This window comes from Lissotriton vulgaris, chromosome 5 (assembly GCF_964263255.1).
Source record: "Lissotriton vulgaris chromosome 5, aLisVul1.2, whole genome shotgun sequence".
NCBI lineage: Eukaryota > Metazoa > Chordata > Amphibia > Caudata > Salamandridae > Lissotriton > Lissotriton vulgaris.
Window position 1 is genome coordinate 1,572,208,007 of NC_141693.1, and position 15,406 is coordinate 1,572,223,412.

The window sequence follows — 15,406 nt, forward strand, 5'->3', positions numbered from 1 at the left end:
GCCAGCAATCAGAAGAGGCGGAGACCAGGATCTCACATTAAGGCAGAAAGAGGCCAAGTGGACCTGTAGATTGCGAGCCATAAGTTGCAGCCATAACACTGACAACCGATTCCATCACTTTTTAAACTAAGCCTGCTTTCTATTCTACGGCCAATATCTGTCCACTTTCTGCATTATATTGTGACTGCTTAGGTATCTGGACAGACATTCTTTTATTTCGAGATGTGATTTCTCTGTTTGATAACTGATACACAACTGGTACGTTATTGAATAAATACCTGTTAAGTGTTGTGACATTTCAGGTCTGTCCAGTGTTACTACATTCAGATTTGTTTAGGTTTCATGTATTCCATTTACCTCTTTAAGTATTGAATACCAAGAAGGTATTGAATAAATACCTGTTAAGTGTCGCAACATTTTTTGTCTGTCCAGTATTACTACATTGAGATTTGTTTAGGTTTCATGAATTCCATTTACTTCTGTTAGTTTTGAAAAATAAAGAAGTATTGATTAACAAGAAGGTTTTGAAAAAATACCTGTTAAGTGTTGTGACATTCCGGGTCTGTCCTTAATTACCACATTGCGATTTGTCTAGGTTTAATATATTCCATTTACTTCTGTTAGCATTGAATAAAAAAAAGGTATTGTACATCCCGTTTTTTGGTTTCTTACTTTATTTATTTATTTATTTAAGAAGCTTATAAAGCGCACAGCTACCCCCGTCGGGGGTGTCCCGGCGCTGAGAGAGCAAGAATATCACCAGAGGAGGCAGCCTGGGTCCTACCCTCCAGCCCAGTGTAGCAGAAGCCCTCCTACTCAAGGTTGGGTGAACAGCCAAGTTTTTAATTTGCGTCTGAAGATCTGCTCAGACTCGATAAACCTAAGGTCCAGAGGGAGGTCGTTCCAGAATTTAGCCGCCGTCACACCGAACGTTCTGCCACCGCTCCGGGCTAGCCTGAATCTGGGAACAACCAGTAGACATAGGTTATTGGACCTTAGGTTTCTATCAGACTTCGATAGTTTGAGTCTTTGGCTCAGATAGGATGGGCCAATTCCGTGAATGGCTCAAAAGGCAAGGGTAAGGATTTTAAACTGAACTCTACGAGCGATAGGGAGCCAGTGTAAATCTTTCCGATATGCTTTGACTGAGTTGCGGGCAGGGATGTTTCCAATAAGCCTGGCAACCGCATTTTGAACGATTTGTAATCGGTCAATGAGATAGAGGGGGGCTCCAGCATAGAGGCTGTAGGCGTAGTCCAGATGTGCCGTAATGAGAGCATGGACAATTGTTTTACGGGAAGTCTGGGGAAGGTAAGGGAAGATCTTCCTTGTAGTGTAGTTCCTAGTTTCCCACTAGGCCCTGCGCATTGGAATAACATAAACAGTAGTATCGACGTGGAACTGCTTATATTCCAGGCCTCCACTGACTATGCTAAACTTAATTGGGTTGTGTTACCAACTAGCTCAGAGGTCACTGGAAACTTTCTTCTCTGCATAGGAAGTGATCAGCTTCCTTGGCACAGACAAGAAGGTATTCAGTTTTCCAACAACCGTGCAACATGACAACTTTGCTCCTCAGATCAAGAGTCGATCTCTAGGGTCGTGTGAAACAATAGACACGTATTTCACTCAGTCAGTCTAGTGCAGTTTACTTTCACGAGATGTAGAGAATAGAGAGACGGGCATTTGTCAATAAAGGGTTAACATTTATTGAACAGTCTTTCTTCTCGTACAAGAGAAATGTATTGCACAATTGTAGTAATTGTTATTATAAAAAGTACGTACAGTAAGATAAGTATTGCGAAATAGAACTGTAAAAGCATTGATATGGTTTCTTAGCCATACAATGGTTTAAAAGTAATAAAACATATATACAGTCATATATACATTAGGCTAACATACTCAACTGGTGCTTCTAACTAAGCCTACCCCAGTGTGCCTGACCTAAGCCTAACACGTGAAAGGGGAGTAAGTAAGTAGCTTTAAGTTAAGTTGGTTTTGCCAAGGTTTGTTTCAAGAATTCTCGTCTAAGGGTTTAGTCAACACCATACCTCTGAATAGAATGATGGAGGATTGGTATCTCCTTCAGGGGTCTCTCTCGATATCCCAGTCACCCGCGAGGGTAAACCGGAAGCGCCGTGGCTGGATTTCTCTGCACGAGAAAGGCAGCGGGTCTCTTCAGCGCGTCGAGGAAGGAGGGGGGACAGCGTCCGCGGGCAGCTGGAATCTGCTGGATGTCTTCGCAGAGGGACGGCTGTTCAGCTCCTTAAGCGTACTGCACCATAGTTCGCGCTTTAGCGGCGATAATGGTATCAGCAGCTTCACCACCACAGGATAGCAGGCTGCAGCGACAGAGTGCTAGATTTACCAACACGGGGTCGTGCAGGCAGCTAGCATCAGTAGCTCGCAGCTCACAACAGCTCACATTGCTTAAGGCAACGTTGGTAATATTTATACCTGACAGGTGCCGGGTTTGACGCAAGTTTGCTGGACATAAGACGTCAATTAAAGATGTCACTAGGAAGTGATAGTTATCAGTTGCTCATTAGAGTTCCATTACTAATCAAAACATAGCAAGCGGGGATTTCCAGGTTTGCTAAGTTTTTATCTTGTTGAAGAACTCGGAGTGTTATCTAGGAATATCAGATAGTGACTACTGCTCTGTCATTGCACTAATTGGTCGCAAAGGAAGTGGCAGAGGGAACTATGCTGGAATGTGGCTCTGTTCGTGTGAGGCCAGAGATGACTTTTCAGAAAATCGCACTTGAACGGTTATGCCAATATAGGGAATAAATGGATTTATAGCCGAATAGGGGCATAAGGTCACAGTATCGATCAGGAACCTAGATAAACACGCAACATCCTGATCATGCGCAATTTGCCAAAGCAAGCTGCGGTGACTTTGTTAACCTGGGCTTTGCAGGACAAGGTGTTATCGAAAAGGAAGCCGAGATTACGGGCTGACTCTACTGGATTGGGAGGGGGGTTCAGCACCGTAGGCCACCACAGGTTGGCTGGGGGGGCTGGTTTCTGACTAAAGAAAATCACCTCGGTTTTGTCTGTATTAAGGGCCAGATGATTGGAAGCCATCCAGGTGCAGATGTTGCCAAGGCAGTTTCGAAAGTTGGAAAAGTGCGAGTCAGAATGGTCTCTAAAAGAAAAAATGAGCTGGGTATCATCAGCATAAGAGACCACCCTGACTCCCCACGATTCGACTACCCTGGCAAGAGGGCCCACATACGCGTTAAACAAAAGAGGGCTCAAGGCAGAGCCCTGAGGCACCCCGCAAAGAAGGGGTTTGTCTTCTGACTCAAAAGGACGGAGAAGTACCCTTTGAGATCTCTCTGTGAGAAATGATTTGATCCAGGCCAGGGCTGTGCCTCCGATCCCCAACTACTGCAACCTAGTCACCAGGATATCATGAGACACAGTATCGAATGCGGCGGATAGGTCCAGGAGGACTAGCATGGCCTCCTCGCCTCTGTCCACCGATTCCCTAATCGTCTCCGATACCTCTAGCAAAGCAGTCTCAGTACTGTATCCTGATCTAAAACCGGACTGTGAATCATGTAGCAGCTGGTTAGTTTCTAGATAAAGGGCCAGTTGTTTCTGGACCACTTTCTCCAGAATTTTGGCAGGTTTAGGTAGAAGGGAGATGGGACGGTAATTGCTAAATTGGGAAGGATCTGCATCTGGTTTCTTCAAAATAGGAAGCAGCCTGGCTTGTTTCCAAACTGAAGGGAAATGGCCATGATTCAAAGAAGAGTTCCATATAGCGAGGAGAGGGTTGATTAAAACAGGGGCTAGATTGACCATCACTTTCGCCGGAACTGGGTCCAAAGGAGATCCAGTCTTCACCTGGTTTAAAAGTGACAGGGCTGAATCTGAGGTCAGCTCAGCAAAGGAATTAACCCTTTCGCTGCTGATGACGAGCTCAGCTCGTCATCACCCACGGGTGTCGTGTGCTGATGACGAGCTGAGCTCGTCATATCTGCACCAGAATCGCAATTTGCAGCACAGCGCAAAAATCCCCGCAGCAGCCATGTGGTTAAAAGAGCAGAGCTGGGTGTCTGATGGACCCAGCTGGGGGATGGAAGGTACGGGCTCAAAGGAAGACGATAGTTTGATGATTTTTTCCTGGAAAAAATCGGATAGTCCGTTGCAGAGACCCTGTGTGGGAGTAGATTGGGCTTTCAGGGCAGGCGGATTCACAAAATCCTTAACGATAGTGAAGAGGGTTTTTGAGGAATTCTCCGCCTGTTGGATAAGTTTAGAAAAGTAAGCTCTCATTGTGGACCTCTTAAGTTTTTGAAATGTATTTAATGCCGTTTTATAGGCTGATTTGCTGATAGGGTGGTAGGACTTGCGCCATTTTCATTCTAACTGTTTGCATCTGCTCTTTTCCTCTCTCAGTGTGGAGGAGAACCAGGGAGCAGATGGGCGAGATCTGAAGGAAGTCAGAGGGACCAGGGGGGAAATACTATCTAATGCAGAAGAGAGGGCAGAGTTAAATCTCGCTGTTTCCTTGTCCAGGTCTTCCAATGGATTAAAATGATAGTCCAAACAGGTCTTAATGGCCTCACTGGTAACTTTGGACCATTTGCGTCCTATTTCTCTGTTCATGGAGTAGGGGGGGGACAGGGCGGGGACGCTGAATTCAAAAGGGAGGAGGAAGTGGTCTGTCCACGTGAGGGGTACGGAGGGGAGAGAGGAGATGCCAGGGTGGTTCGAAAAAATAAGATCAAGTGTATGACCTGCTTTATGGGTCGGACCCTCTATGAGCTGAGACAGGGTCAAGCCCTGTAAAGTTTCGAGCAGAGATGAGGCTGGGTGCAGGCGGGATTGTCAACGTGGAGATTGAAATCTCCCAACACTTAAAATACGAGTGTTTAAGGGAAAAATCTGCAATTGAGTGTAGCAGGGCGCTAAGGGATGCGGAAGAAGCGGAGGGAGGGTTATAAACCAGGATGCCAGCAAAGATTGTAGAGGCGGAGTCCATTATTGTGAGATACATAGCTTCAATGAGCCCCAGGTTGGGTATTTTATTTATGTTAATAATAAAGTGGGACTTAGCAATAACAGCAAGGCCTCCTCCAGATTTGGAGTTGGCACGATTAACTCCCAACAGGCGACAGCCAGTGGGAATGGCCAAGTATATGTCTGGTTTAGAGGAATCTTTAAGCCACGTTTCTGTAAGGAAAAGTACGTCCCATTTATGAGTATCCAGCAAGAGCCATATGTCTGCTGAGTGCGCGGGCAGGGAGCGGCAGTTTACTAGAGCTGCCTTTAGACTGGGCGAAGGCAACGGTTTAGCAGGTAACCGAGCTTGAGGAACCCGTTTCCGCATCATGGGAATAGAGTAGTTACACTGAGCGCAGTTAAAGGAGGATATTTCCAAGTCCAACGTGCAACAGCAGACCATGGGTGAGCAAGTGCCTAGTCTAAAAGTAAGAAGTTGATTCCTGGTCCAGGTGATGGTTTGAGAGCGAGGGGCAGGGGGACTGGCACTGGGCGCGGGCCAGGCGCGGACGGGCGCAGACGGGCCTGGCCTTACTAGAGGAAGTTTGTTATGAATGTTAAGTGCTCTATACTAGTAAGAATAGTCTATTACTATCTATGACTATTTGTCTTCTGTAGTCAGTGAATAGGATTGTTGGAAAGACATTGAGTATTGTCCTCAACATTGGGGAGGCCTTTATGGCCCTGCTTAGTCGGGCTCAGCCAGGTCCTCCTTGATCTGACGCCGGTGTGTGAGGTTTTTATGGTGGTAATACATTATGCGCCATTATGTCAGTTGGACAGGGAACTAAGATTGCATCATCTACCAAAATTATGCAATCTAGTTAAGATTACAGGATTTATATACATTTTAGGTGACAAACTTCCTTTCTTTCTTTTTCTTTTCAAATTATTCCCTTTGGATGGAATTTTTTGAGGGATAACTGTGTCGAAAAATCAAATCTTTTAATAAATTAATGTAATTCTGAATATATGTATTAGACCTTCCTTAAGATGGTGACCGTGTAGGATACATATACACAGTGTGCCCTCTTCCGGATGGAACTGGGATACTGAATGTATCCTGACTGACCTGTCTCATTCCAATTAGACTTACTGTCTTTAGGATGGTTTAGGGTTATTGATTTTGGTAAAGATGTGCCATCTAAAAACACAATTATACTAGATTATTTTGAGGGGCAACTTTGCTGAAGAAACAAATGCTTTTACAAATGAATGCATTTTTGAATATACGAAACAGACCTCCTTTAAGATGGCAACCGCAAAATGTACATATACACAATGTGCCCTCTTTTGGACTGAATCTGAATACCGTATGCATTCTGACTGATCTGTCTTATTCTAACTAGACGCACCGTCTTTCAGAGGGTTTATGGCTATTGATGTTGGTAACGACGTGCCATCTATAAACACAATTAAACTAGATTTTTGCTATATATTGATCAATCGGACTTGCTGTTTGATGCAATACGGGCCGGACCCTATTCTAAAATCGCGCCCATTCATGCATTGGGTCTTCTGTTCTCTTTGAATGACCCAAGATGGCGGTCGAAAGGGCTGGACAAGTGAGCGTACTACTTCTTTTTTTGATACGTGCCCATGTGTTTCACGTGTAGTTAATTAAGAGGTTTTAAAAGAACTGCCATGGCGCGAAACCATATTTTGGTTGGTGTCAGTTAGAATCTGAGCGAATCTTGGTCTTTGCGGGTGGCTTTCTTATTTATTTATTTATTTATTTTGAGAGTTTTATATAGCGCGAACAAGATCTTTGCAGATATCAGAGAGCTTTACAACAAGGGGGGAGTAAAAACAAGAGAGCAATTAACAAGCTTTTGAGCGACAGATAGTTGAGGTAGTAAATGGGTAGTAAAAAATAAAGTAGATAAAAGAGGGAGCATACACAATCAGTTAAACAATAATACAAATAGTCAATCTGATAAACAAGAAATACAAATAGTCAGGAGTCTCAAAAAGTTCCAAAGTTAGGTACATGTTTAGGTGAATTTAGCCATGAGGATAGCTTTCACTTCTTTCTTAAAGAGTGTGGTGAAGGTGATAAGTCTGGTTTCTTCCTTGCATACTCAGCCAAAATGTCCCATACGCCAACAAACACACTCTTTACAAGAAGGTAGACAGTACTTATAAGAAGCAAAATGCGAATTGCAGCCACACCCAAAACAGGACAACTTTGTTTTCTTTTTTTCCAGCTTGAAATGTTTAATTTTGCTGGTCTTGTTGACTACACTACATATTTCATTGTTTTTGATGACCGGTCACTCATTGTTGACTTCTTCCACACAAGGAACTGATTGTTCAATTGCTTTTGTGGATTTGATGCCTTCATCCAGTGTGGGATCTCCTATAACTCACAGCATCACCTGCATGAATTTTCTATTAGTGTTGACCATCAATTGGTCACGCATCATCTCACCAGTTGACACTCCGAAATTGCAGGTGGTAGACTATCCCTTCAATGCTGTAATAAACTCCTCAAAGGATTCCCCTTTCCTTGGTCTCCATGAGTAGAGACAAACAAATGTGTGATGCTTATTGTAGGTTTAAACCTGTTACTTTCAAGCCACATTAAAGCCTCTTCAAAATTATCAGTCTTGTTCATCTTCAGACGCTCCAGCTTTTGGCACTATGCGAAAATATTCGAATACCTCAGATTCTAAGCAATGCAAAAGGATGCTTTTCCTACGTTCACTGACATCTTATTAGCCTCAATGGCCAGGAGATACTTCTGCAACTCGTCTCTCCAACGTTTCCAAGTAACAGGAGGATCTCCTAGAAAGCCCAGCCACCATTAGGACTAACTTCCACAACTACATGACGAGTGTAGCTGATTGGATAAAAACCAACCGCCTGGCACTCAACCCGGACAAGACGGAAGTGATGATTTTGGGGAAAATCACCTCCCCGTGAAACGACACCTGGTGGCCCTCCAAACTTGGACCCACACCCACTCCGAAAGGCCACGCCCACAACCGTGGCATCATCCTAGACAGTAAACTCACCATGAAATGCCAGAACAACACAGTCTCCTCTGCATGCTTCCACACTCTACACATACACAAAAAGATCTTCAGGTGGCTCCCCGTCACCATCAGGAAAACAGTAACTCAAGCACTAGTCACCAGCTGACTGGACAATGGCAATGCACTCAATGAATCACCACCCAGCTCCTGAAGAGACTCCAGACGATACAGAACTCTGCTGCCACACTCATTCTCGACCTCCCCAAACTGACCCACACCCCCATGAACCTCTACTGGCACCCTATCTGGAAAAGATGCCATTTCAAGATGCTGACTCACACCTACAAGGCCCTACAGGACCTGCATACCTCAACCACCGCCTGAACTTCCACCAGTCCTCCAGACACCTGCACTCTCCCTCCCTCACACACACACACACTGCTAATCCGCTGAAGCTACGCTGGAGGATGCTCCTTCTCCTACCTTCTTGCCAAGTCATGGAACAACCTTTCTCTGCACCTCTGACCATCAACTTCTCTCCTGGACTTTAGAAGGGACACAAGACCTGGCTATTCGACTGAGCCCAACAAGAACCTATCACATGGATATCAGATACCATAGAGGATGATTACCCACGCTTTACAAATCAGAGTTGCTTGATCTCTATTATTTTACAAAATTGATCTGCGAAGGATCAAACTGCATAATGATAAGAACTAGTGGGAAGGCAGGTAACAAGGAGAAGTAAGCACCAGATGTAGGTAAGGTTAAAAATATAATAGCTGTCAGAAATCAATAGAAATTAAAATAGAAACTAGACAGGGATGGCCCTGCTCTCCATTATTGTTTGTGCTATATATAGCCCCATTTGTGCATATGCTAGAGCAAAGTGTTAGTATATGATCAATGGAATGTGGGGTTCATCGGGTACATGTTTTAGCATATGCGGATGACATCGTTGTAGCTTCTGCAGATCCAGCACAGGCCATACGTGAAATAGAAAAGCTTGCTGAAGAATTTGGGCTGGTGTCTGGATATAAACGTAATGCGGCCAAAATCCAGATAGTATGTACTGATCAGGCCTTTCCGGGGTAGAGTTGGGTAACGGATGAAGCCCGATATAGTGGTATAAAAATTAGAATGTCTCCACAAGAATTAGACGAGGTTATTTGGAGTAATATAGTTTTAGGGGTGAAGCAGCAGCTGGACCGGCTTGAGTGTCTGCATTTGACTTCAGTGAGGAGACAAAATGTTTTAAAAATGATTGTCCTTCCTAAAGTACTATATTATTTTAGAGCAGTACCACTGGAGTTAACAAAAAAACTGCTGCAAGGGATTCAATCTATATGTGATGAATTAATGTGGAGACAACGAAAAGCGAGAAGAGCTTTTAGACTTATGATGTTACCGCTGGGTCGGGTTGGATGGTATGTCCCGAATTTTTGTTTTTACTACTATGTATGCCTACTGCAAAACATGTGTATCCTGTTGACAGGTGAAGATGTGATAGATGCAGAAGCTCCTTCAATATATCCATTATTGTTAGGTGAGGAAGCAAGAAATGTGCTAGTGAAATTTTCTGAGCCAAGGTTTTACAAAAAAACAAGGTTTAAGGTCATGATTACGGCCTATTAGGTTTGGAGAAGGATATTTAAGTGGTTTACCATTCCACAGTTGAACTATTATACTCAGCTTCGGTTAGGTTCCCAGAAATATTCTGGGATTATAAGATACTGTGTTGGAAGATAAAGGAGATTCAGTATCTGGGGGATTTATTTCAGGAACGGGTTCTATGTTCATTTATGGAACTCACTGAAAGATATGAACTTCAACATCAGGAATTCTTAAAGGATCTGCAATTACGTGATTACCTCATCAGACAGCAGCTGTATGAGGGTATCATTATGGTACTACTAACAGTGGAGGCAAACAGGAAGAGGGCTAAGATAGGGGTAATATATTCTATGTTAATTGAGTCTCAAAAGGACGATCTGGCTGCTCAGGATCGTTAATGGTCTGCCCGATTAGGGGAGGTGATGCAGATCTTCATTGATATTGCAGGGAAAATATTGCTATCATCGAATCTGCAAACACAACACTAAAAAAACCATCTTTGATCTGTATCATACACCAGAGCGCATGATGAAGTGGGGAGGGGATAATGATGGAAAATGCTTTAGGTGCAGCACAGATAGAGCTGATATCGTGCATATTTTCTTTGACTGTACAGCACTGACGCAATTAAAAAAAACTAATAGAGTTGTTTATGCAGGAGGTTACGGGTATCTTTCTACCAATAACGAAGGAAATGATGATATGAGGGATATGGTTTAATGCCTCAAGCGATCAGCCAGTATATAAATTTAGATATATAACATCTATTGCTGTAGCAGTGGTGCGGTTATGTATTGCCTCATGCTGGCTTCAAAGCGAGGCTCCCACATTTGTGAAGTGGAGGGCTAAATTTTATAATGTATTTAATATGGAATATAGTTCATATTCTTTAAAGTCACCCAGACGACAAAAACTTGGGTTGGAGATATGGGATTCTATGATACAATATATGAAATAATTATCCCACTCTGAAATATTTTTTGCTTCTGTTTTTGTTTGTTTCTTTTTTCTATTAACTGCATCATTGGAAATCCTATTGAAATAATGTGTATGTATTGACCACAATTGTTATGATATGTATCTGTGACACGGATTGAGCTAATAAAAAAATAAAAACAAATTAAAGTAGAAACAAGATAGTTGGTAACTAAAGATACTTTGTAGGAAGGGAGCAGTTTGCATTTATTAAAATCTAGGATAGGGACGAGTAATCCAGAATGACTGTAACAAAACTCAAAGCAGAACCCTGCAACGTTCTATGGAATGCACCAAGTCATGAGCGACCGGGAGGTAAAGGGAAAGGAGTGCAAGGGAGTAAAAAAAAGGGGAACTTTTGATCGCACAGTGTACAAAATTATGAAACATTTATAAAAGAACAAACAGTTTCTACAGCAGAAGCTCAGGGGTTCTCTTGTAGCTAAAGTTGTAAAGAAAAATATTTCTGTAAGTTCTCTATCACTCCTCACGGCAGCACGCACAAGCTGACATTACCCAGAAAGTGCCTGAATCACTTAGCAATTATCAAAAATGTACCAGTCACCTCTGTAGTAGCTTCCTAAACATGGGGAGGAAATGTGACTTAATGGCCATTGTTATGTGCGGACGGCCGTCTGATCTGCGCACGTGTCAGATTCGGCCGCACCCTGGCGGAATGTTCGCCGCGGCGAAGCGGTTAAAGTCCCACAATGGCCTGGCATCCTGCGATTCTGGATCATTGGAGCCAGGTTTCAGGGACTCTGCTGTCTGCATGACCTGACGGCAGTTACTTATGCCCCCTCTGAAGATTGATGCCCTGGGCCTGAGCCCAGCTCACCCATGCCAAAGGCCGGCTTGGATTTAAAGTCTGTCCGGGCTTGGCAGTTCCAGCTGGACTGGTCCCATGGGGAGCAGGGTCAACAATTATTTGCATGTGGCTAGGTCCAAACCCGGGTGAGGTGTGGAGCAAAACAAACAATGCATTTAGATCCAGATGTCTGTACTGGGGGGAGTGAGTGCTTGACATTGTTCAGCACTCCGTTCATCAATTGTTTTTTTTTGCATTTGTCAATCCAAGTGGGATGAGAATGCCAAGACGCGGGTCCCATGCTTGTCATGCCACTGGATTCAAGCTAACCTGGCTGATAAGGTGTGATTCCCCGAAACCGGTCCTAGGCTGCTTGTTTCCGATCCAGAGAGGTCCTGGCTTGGAAGTTCAGGCTGGACTGTTCCCCTGGTAAGTAGGGTCAAGACTGATTTGCATATGGATAGGTTCAAACTGGGGTGGTTTGCTGAGCAAAAAAACGATGGATTGAGGCCCAGATCTCTGTTCCGGTGAGTTTGACACTGTTCAGCATTCTGACCATCAATTGTTCTTTTTGCATGAATATATATATTTACCTTGTGTAAAGTAATCTGGTGGTCATGTACTTTGACAAAGTTTGAGCTACAGAAAAAAAAATCTACAGGTACGTAGCTGTGCTGCAGCCTGCGCATCAGTACGGAGAACAATGGTCCTAAACCTTTCTTTGGAAACAGTAAATTTAACATATCTTCATTCTAATCAATTTAGGAGCATACGTCATGTCAGCTCGCGGTAATCAAAACATTTGAGTTAATAATGTGCAAAACCAATAAATTACAATACAGCATATATTTATTCACTTCTAATTAAGCTGACAGTAGATATCTTACTGTATTAGCGAAAACATTGCAGGAGACAAGAAAAGGTTGCTCCAGTGGAACGGGCAAAAGGAAGTGCTCTAGTGGAAAGGTTGGATAAAGAAACGGGAGAAGTTCCCAAAGTGCTCAAAAAAGGACGATTAAAACTATTCAATGTTGGACTGATCAGAAAGTATCAGTCTGAATAGGCCTTGCCACGGTTGATCAAAAGTCCACAGTACAGTACATCCTCAGCTAAAACCATAAGGATTCATCAGCGGCTAGTGGCGAGGTCTTAGTAAAGTCTCTACACCACCCGACTTTAGATGACCCTGAAAGAGCTATCAAACCAGAAACATTGCCTCATATGGCTACGATTAAACTAGAAGACCCAACAGCTTCAACAAACATGGCCAATTTATCAAGGGAAAACAAAAATAGGGTAATGATAGACCAGAATGAGGACGATTACAGGTCAAGACGCAAGGAAAACTTCCAAATAACACTATTCAAGAATTGGGACACAATACAAACGGGTAAACATCCCTCCAGGATCAAGGGCCACCAACCCCAAGTAGAACAAGCGGGTCAGAAGCTACAGTTACTCCATACCCAAAGGAGAATTGATTTACCACAGACAATAGATAAAAAGAATCATAAGACCCCAGGTCAGGTCTTTACAACAATAAATCCAAAAACTAAATTGCTATTTATCCCTGAATATTACACCCAAGGACATCATGACATCCTGAACAGAGGGAACATCTTGAAACTCTTCAAAATCATCCCTGAACTCTGCCATATTGAATCCAATGATATAACCTCAATCAAACTCAAACCTATTGAAAGTAACCAACTCTCCGAACCAACGTTAATCACTTTTTCAACTGTAGCAATTAAGTAGCAAGTTTTATTAATGTCTGACTTACTCAACCCATGGGGAATTAAAATAGCCCAAAAACTTGAACCGCGGTACCCATCAGTTCTTGCAAAATCACCGGAGACCCATCAACCCTTTCAATACTAAGATCTGCCAAAAGCCGATCCCCAGGAAAGGCAATATGCCCTGAAACAGAGGAGGTTAAAATGACGGCGTATGACTGGGCATGGCTGCTAGCGGCCCTAGACAGGGGTAACCAAAATTGAACTGGTATTCAACCCGGTCTCTCAGTATGCTCATGGAATATAAACAGTCTTACCCCAAAACTTCAATCCACCGATGTGATAAAGTTCTTAAAAACCCATGAGATCATACTACTGCAGGAAACATGGTCCCTGGTCAGTCTTCCAATAGAAGGATACCTGGAATACAGAGTCCCAGCTCAGAAGTTGCATAAATCCGGTCGACCCAGTGGCGGTCTTTCCATCTATATTTCAGTCAAGCTTAATGTCAACATTGTAAAAATGACATTCAAGGAAGATTGGATCTCTGGGATAAGGATATATAATACCAAATACACCGACCAACTGATCCTGATCAACGTTTACATCTCACTAAGTACCAAGGATAAACAAATGAAGTTCAATCATCTAATTCAGACCTTGTGTAATCAAGAAAGTAATTACAACAGACCAGCCTGTCTAATATCCGGAGACTACAATACAAATCTTTTTCAAGAACTTCCACAAGAACACGGGCCCCGTGGCCTGACATCCTCGAACAAACAAAACCATCCGGCACCAAATATAGTAAAATTGGTGAATACATGGTTCTCCAATTCAGTGCCCTAGGCTACACAGTCTTGAATGGTCATTTCCCTAAGGATAACCCACCGAACTGGACAAGGTCAAATGGCCTCATTCCTTCCTTCCTAGACTACACTGTTTGTAACAAGGAAATCTTCCCCCGATCGAGAATTACACCATAGTTGCTCGAGGTGACAGTGATCACCGTCCTCAAGTGATCACAATGTCATCTAATCTAGCACATCACGCCGTAACCAACCTCAGGAGGAGATTACACTGAAAACCTCAAAAGGTTGAAATGGTCAGATCCAGTTATACCAGCAATAATGAGTAAATGTAGAGTCTTGCAAAACCAAAGGAGCACCAACGAATCATTACCAGTTACGGCTTAAAAACTTTTCCTGCAACTCAGGAAACACCCAAAAACACAATCCAGCAACAATAACAGATGAAATCAAGGAATTAAAATCAAAACGTAATAGTATGTTGGGACAAGTCAGTAGGTATCCAGGGGAAGATCATAAATTCAGTAACTACAAGGTCGCCCAGAAATCACTTCGACAAGCAATATTTCATGAAAAAAACAAACGCTCTGAAAAGTTTTGGTTAAAACTGATACATGTGAATAAAAGTCATAACCCAAAAGCTTTCTGGCCACTTGTCAACTCCAAAATACACAAGCAAGGAGGTCTAAGCAGCACTAATATCCCTGAAGCTGAATGGGTACTTTATTTAACAATGCACTTTGAGGAACAAGAGAAAAAAGCTGGTCCACCTGTCAATTCAGCGGCAATGGCCCAACAACACAGTTGCTGCCGAACGCTGGGCACAATGGATGCAGCCTCATCAAAGAAAAAAGTTGAATGAAACAAAAGGACGCCACTGGCAACGAATACTAAATCCACGCTTAAGCCTTTAGAACCACCTGACCATGCAGTTACAAACTTGAGAATTACCATGGATAATATAGTTCGAATCATAACTGGGGGTGCACTGATGGAGCCCCAGTGCCGAATGGCCTACCACAGAAGTTGTTTAAACAAGACACAGAATTCTGGGCCCATCAATTGGCACCCCTCTTTACCCACTGCTGGTCTAACTCTGAATTACCAGAATCATGGTGTGGCGCCATCATACATCCAATCTTTAAAGGAGGGAAGAGATCAGACCCGAAAAATTAAAGGATGATTACCCTTTTGGATGTAGAATTGAAATACTACGCCAAACTGCTCCTTCATGATCTGGCATCCTGGGCAGCAAAAAAATTATCTAATACCTTTTAATCAGACAGGATTTGTGCAAAAATCAGGTACCATAACATACTTGCTCGCAATATCCGTCCTGTTGGACAAAGCGGCTGCCTCAGGAATGTTTATGCACAGCTGCTTCGTGGACTTTAAGGCCACCTTTGTTCGCGTGCCTTGAAGCCTACTATGGCTCAAATTGCGGAAATGGGGGATTCCACCAATGCT